Here is a 5,796-nt window from a genome sequence, read left to right as displayed (position 1 = left end):
GGGTTTAGTATGCTAGTTGATTTAGTATGCACCATTTTATTGTTATTTTTTCTGTACATGGATAGGTAGATGCTTTTGTTTTTTTGTAATAAGTTATTTTTTTGGCAAAATGTAGGTGACAATTTAGATAAATTGCCACTTGTTTTTTTAATCAATTATCTTAGGCAATAGGTGCCATCGAAATGCTTTGGTAGGTGGTACCTTGTCATCTAATCGTTAATCCTTTGCTCATATTGCTTTAGGAAAATGGCGCCACCACCACCACCACCACTATGTCGACTGTGCAAGTCAAGGTGCGCCAGCAGCCTTGCAACTGGCAAGCTGTTCGGCATCTACTTCCAGCCGAGTTTTCGTCATGCGGCGGTAAGAAATTAGATGAAATGTAACAACTATTTTATTTTTAGTGTTGGCATTAGTGCATTGTGCCATTTTGCTTTTCTTACACAGATCGTCCCATGCAATGTGAGGTTGAAATTCAACAAGCTAACAGGAGACACTGTGACATTTGAGGCTCCTGGGGGCCGTACACTATGGAGGTCGAGAAAGGACGCAATATGTCACGGATTGGAGGAGATGGATGGGCCCGTTTCCTCGCCTGCATGCGTCTTACTGGTGGTGAGTTGATCAGCTTCTCCTTCAGAGCAGAAAGACCCAAGCTGGCTGTCATTTATCTCAACCTGGTGGAAGATGATGAAGATGACGAAGATGATGAACATGACGAAGATGATGAACATGACGAAGATGATGAAGATGACGAAGATGACGAAGACGATGCAGATGACGAAGATGATGAAGATAATGAGGACCCACTTCATGAAGCCATCGTAGCTCAAAGAATGAGGCTGAGCGAGGACGACGTGTGCAACCTATGGGACATAATTCCGCCATGTGATGACTTTGTCGGGGTGCCATTCGTGACCCGCCTGACAAGTACCATGGTCGATCGGCATGAAATGGTATGTTATACGTACTGACTGTAGTAATTTGATGATATATATGCTTTATTGTTATACTTACAAATGCAAATTATCCGATGATGGTGAATCCGATGAAATGCTTAGTGTAGAGTCCAATGATATGCTTAGTAGAATTCATGATTAATTAGTACAAATGCGTCTTTTGATAGTGTAGAAATCTAGACTTAATAGAAATATTTTGCAAGAGTATGTGTGAGGCTATTTATTAATTGATATGTTTTTCTTATTCAGAAATTGCCAAAGAACCTATCTGTGAGTTGTGGTATCGAGCCCGATGAAGAAGGCTCAGCTGGACTACGCCTTACCACAAGGGGCTCCGTCACCACCTGTACTTACCGCATGGACACAGACGGTCGCACACACTTGAACTCGGTTGGGTGGAAGAGATTCCTCGTTGGCAAGAATCTTCGTGTTGGACAGGCCATCCTAATCACTATTAGGAACACCCACCGCCCAGTCTTGAGGATGATGATCGTCGTCGATATCATCTAGAACTACATATGTGTGGCTATATCATCTAGAACTACATATGATGATCGTCGTCGATATGATGTAGAACTACATATGATGATCATCGTCGATATCATCTAGAACTAAATATGATGATCGTAGTCGATGTCACCTTGTACTGCTTGAGGATGCATGTTGAGTCTATATGAAATTGTAATCTAGTACTTCCTCGGTTCCAAATTACTCGTCGTGGTTTTAGTTCAAATTTGAACTAAAACCACGACGGGTAAATTGGAACCGAGGGAGTACTACCTAGTACCTATAATGCTTTATGAAATTGATATCTAGTAGAACTAGTATCTGAAAATTGCAGTTTACTGAAGCCGGAATGGGGAAATGGTGGAAGATATAACAGTAGCGCGGGAGCAGGAAATCGCTACAGCTAACTAATAGTAGCGCGTTCGGGAAATGCGCTGCTGATATAGTCAATAGTAGTAGCGCGGGTACAGGCAGTGCTACTACTAACGGTTAGCTGTAGCGCCTTATTCGTAGCACAGGTGCCCGCGCTGCTGATAGCCTCAAAACCCGCGCTACTACTAGGGTTTTCCCTAGTAGTGTTTGCATTTCTCTGAGGGTTTGTGGCGGACTCATGTCTTCGATTGCCTTGACCTTCTCCGGGTTGGCCTCGACCCCTCTGTAGGATACGAGGAAGCCCAGAAGCTTCCCAGAAGGAACACCAAACACGCACTTCTCTGGGTTAAGTCGCAGGTCCACTTTGCGGAGGCTCGTGAAGGTCTCTTCCAGATCCTGGATCAAGGTCTTCGCCTCCCGAGACTTCACCACAATGTCGTTGACGTAAGCCTCGGCGTTTTTCCCAAGCTGTCGGCCTAAGGCGATGTGCATCAGTCGCTGGAAGGTTGCACCCGCGTTGCGCAACCCGAACGGCATGCAGGTGTAGCAGTATACCCCACATGGGGTCAGGAAGGCCGTCTTCTCCACGTCTTCTACCGCCATCTTAATTTGGTGATAGCCCAAAAACGCATCCAGGAAACAAAGCAGGTCACACTCGGCGGTGGAGTCGACAATTTGGTCGATGCGAGGGAGTAGGAACGGATCTTGAGGGCAGGCCTTGTTGAGGTTGGTGAAGTCGACGCACATGCGCTCCTTTCCTCTCTTTTTTGGCACAAAAACAGGGTTTGCCAGCCATTCGGGGTAGCGAACCTCGCGAATAACACCTACTGCTTCCAGCTTTCGGGTTTCTTGGACAATGAAGGCCTGCTTCTCGGTGGACTGCCGCCTTGCTTTCTGCTTCATGGGGCGTACATTGGGGCACACATTCAGGTGATGTTCAATCACCTGCCTTGGAACCCCCGCTAGTTGCTTGGGCTCCCACGCGAACACGTCTTTGTTCGTGCGTAGGAACTGTACCAGCGCTTCCTCCTGATCGGGGTCGAGGTTGGCACCTATGGTGAAGGTGGCTCCTGAGGACCCGTCCTCCTCAACCGGCACCTGCTTGGTCTCCGCCTTGTCCTGGGTGAACAACTGCTTCTTCTTGGTTGGTGCAGCCCCCTTGGCCTTGGAGGCGTCCGCGCCGGCAGGCTGTGCTGCCGCGTCTCTCTTGAGGGTGAGCTTGAGCGCCAGCAAAGCATCCTTGGCATCCCCGGCCACGGTGAGGACGCCGGTGCTCTCGGGCATCTTCATGAGGTTGTAGGCCGGATGGGTTGCTGCCATGAATTGGGCCAAGGCGGGATAACCAAGGATGGCATTATACGGGAGGCTGATGCGGGTGATGTCCAAGTTGACCAGCTCCGTGCGGAAGTTGTCATGGGTGCCGAAGGTCACAGGGAGGCGGATCTGCCCCAGGGAGCTGGAGGAACCACCTCCGACGCCTGAGAAAGGCTTGCTGGGTTGGAGTCGCTCCAGCGATACATGGAGGTGGCTGAAGGCCTCCACTGAGAGCACGTTGAGGCCGGCACCGCCGTCAATGAGGGTCCTGGTGACGGCCACCTGGCAGATGGTGGGTGTGCAGAGCATTGGGAGCGCACCCGAGCAGACGGTGTTGATGGGGTGATCGTCCGAGTTGAAGGTCAGGTCAGCCTCCGATGCCGCCCAACCCGGAGGAGCTCCCTGCCGCGTGAGGGCGGCACCAATTTTGCGGACGAACGGCTTGGCGTGGCGGCCCGAGGGCGGCACCTACGAGCCGCCTAGGAGAGCTGCGACGACCGGGGGCGCCGATGCAGCGTAGTGGGTGAGGAAGAGGTTGCGCAGCTCCTCCCAGGAGGCCACAGAAGATGTCGGCAGGTGGAGCAGCCAAGCACGCGGTGAGGGCCATGGGAAACCAGTTGGCCATGACCCTGTCATCGCCTCCGGCCTTGAGGACGGCCTCCTTGTATGCCACCAGGAAAGCCAGCAGATCTGTCGCACTGTCGTAGCACGGCGGCATCTCTGGCTTGAACTTGTGCGGCCACTGCACATGTCGCAAGGTGGGGGGCCAAGGCTCTGAGCCCCCTGGCCCCAGCGCTGGCGTCGGCCGCCGGAGCCGGTGGCGCGCTGTCCGTCATGCGGGTGAAGCGCGGTGTTCGCGGAGAGCGGGTCGACGGAAGGGAGGGCTCCGGCGCACCCCTACCTAGCGCGCCAAATGTCGGATATCGGGTTCTGGCAAAACCCTTAAGGTTCGAAGTCTGGGGTGCGGATGAAGATCTTCTCCCTACCGATCCACGGCCCAAAACCTCGTTGTGAATCTAACTAGCACGATGAACAACACAAGGGACACGAGGTTTATACTGGTTCGGGACACCGTTGTGGTGTAATACCCTAATCCAGTGTGTGGTGTGGTGGATTGCCTCTGGGGCTGTTGATGAACAGTACAGAGGAAGAACAGCCTCGCGAGGGGTGTTCATGAGTTGTTGCGGTGTTCTAGTTGGGATGGATTAGATCCGTCCCTAGATGAGATACCTTCTACTGTGGTAGCTAGCTCTATATATAGAGGCCCTGGTCCTCTTCCCAAATATTGAGCAGGAAGGGAGCCAACAACGGTCATTTTGAAGGAGGACAACTAGTACAAGCTATCCTGACTAAAGGTGGTCTTCGACTGCCAAAGGCACTGGCGATGACGCTGTCTTGGGATCCATGGTGACCTCTGTCCTGCCGCTCTGTTGGTCTTGGTCTCATTGCACCGAGAGGAAAACCTTTGCCTGATGCCTCGGTACTCCGCGCCTGCGCTTGCCCCCTTTGCACCAAAGAAGAAACGAGGACGCTGCGCAGGCTGGCACCCGCCTGGCGCCCGCCTGGTCTTGATCGTCATGGCTTGCTTCACGAGCACCTCGCGACGTACTCCTTGCCTTGATCTCTCCGCCTCCTCGTGAGCCTGCCTGGTGAGGCCGCCCCTCAGGAAGCCTTGTGTCGTCTGCCCAGCGAGGCTTGGCTCCTCGTGAGGGTCTTGAACTTGGGTTGATGAAGACGGGCCATACTGGGCCACTGCTGAGCCACGCTGCAGGCCGCAGGCAGGCAAGTCTGGGGACCCCCGTTCCTAGAACGCCGACAAAGGCTCTCCATGAGCCGCCCCAAAGCTTCACCATCACCTTCAACGACAACAATCACTGGGTACAGTCGGTGCCTCAGGAACACGATTACACTAACCATGAACCGCAGGTGAACCCAGCCACAGCCGTCGCCAGGGCCCCCAGGGTGATGGCCCCGCCGCACGCGGGCGGAGAGCCGTGGGGGCAGCGCGAGGGGAGCCTAAGAGTGGGGCCTCCCTCCCGCCGCATGGAACAAGGCACAACACGGAGGTAGGTCCTCTGCCGGGGAAGGCGCCGACGAGCCCTTCCCCCCGGCAGAGGGCCTACGGTCGCCGAGGGCGCCCCCAGCGTCCTCCTTGCCCCTTGGTCTTGTCCTAGTTTCCAGATGCCCCAATGGTGGTCAGGGGTGGCGCAGGGCGGGCCCTCGTCGGGCGACATGAAGCAAGGCCCCGTGCCTGTGAAGGTCTTCGCTCGTGACACTCTCACATAATAATGAGTGGGGCTATACACGCCCCGGAGTCTCCTGAGTGCCGCCCTGGGGCCTCATGAGGGCTCCCACCCACGTCCAAGTGGAAGCACCATGCTCCGCACTGGCCGTCGACACTGTCCCCCAATGACTATGCCCACATCCAGTGGACGCACTTAGCTCTGCACTGGTGAGAAGACCAGAAGACTAGCTAGGCACCGGACGTGGCTATTTGCTTTTGCCCCCTTTTTCTGTAACCCAATTTGCCGTCTCTTGGAAAGAATTTGGAGTTTCGTGTGCTTATCGAAATAAAAACAGGGGGAACTTTTCTTGACTCATGTTGTTTACTTGCTTTCTGGCTTCTTGTTTAAAAAGCAAGGCT

The sequence above is a fragment of the Triticum dicoccoides genome, chromosome 7B (genome assembly GCF_002162155.2).
Source record: "Triticum dicoccoides isolate Atlit2015 ecotype Zavitan chromosome 7B, WEW_v2.0, whole genome shotgun sequence".
Lineage (NCBI taxonomy): Eukaryota > Viridiplantae > Streptophyta > Magnoliopsida > Poales > Poaceae > Triticum > Triticum dicoccoides.
Note: the sequence above shows the minus strand (reverse complement) of the source record.